The sequence below is a fragment of the Temnothorax curvispinosus genome, unplaced genomic scaffold (assembly GCF_003070985.1).
Source record: "Temnothorax curvispinosus isolate PA1 unplaced genomic scaffold, ASM307098v1 QBEX01016417.1, whole genome shotgun sequence".
Classification (NCBI taxonomy): Eukaryota; Metazoa; Arthropoda; class Insecta; order Hymenoptera; family Formicidae; genus Temnothorax; species Temnothorax curvispinosus.
In genome coordinates, this window is record NW_020226197.1 from 1 (window position 1) to 452 (window position 452).

A 452-nucleotide genomic window follows, 5' to 3' on the forward strand; every position below is an offset into this window, starting at 1 on the left:
AGGCAGCCATGTTCTCTAGGCTTATGTCTACTGCTTTAAGAACGCGTATTCGCATCAGCTGAGTGTTTGTTGTGACAGCTATTTTAAAGAATAATTGTTATATTATAATGTTGTTTTCAGATGCTGGGGACTTCTAGCAATGAAGATGGAAAATCGAAAAATTTATGCGGGTGGAATATAGCGGTGATTATACCGTCAGACGTGACATCTCCCTCCTTAGGAAAGTTCGGTCCCCGAACTTTTATTAGTAAGTATAATTTTATGGTTATGTCGTATAGAGTATGATTATATTTATAGATAATTAATTATTTATGTGATTTTTATTATAGGATTCTAAAGTGTGCCTGGCAGTGTAAGAGCTGTGTTGCTGCAGTTGGATTTATCTAAATCGAGGTAATAGTTCCATTGTTTAGCAATGTGCTTAAGTAGTTCTATAGATTTGATTAGTAATA

The 452-nt window shown here is 34.5% G+C and overlaps 1 long non-coding RNA gene across 1 annotated transcript in view; it reads left to right on the forward strand.

The window, feature by feature from the left end:
- The first annotated feature begins 131 nt into the window (after positions 1-131).
- The window catches only part of LOC112466595, a 1,105-nt gene continuing 784 nt past the window's right edge, over positions 132-452 (forward strand). Inside the window, exons 1-2 of the long non-coding RNA XR_003042164.1 lie at positions 132-247; positions 330-393. This is a non-coding gene — a long non-coding RNA (uncharacterized LOC112466595). The remainder of the gene's footprint in view (positions 248-329; positions 394-452) is intronic.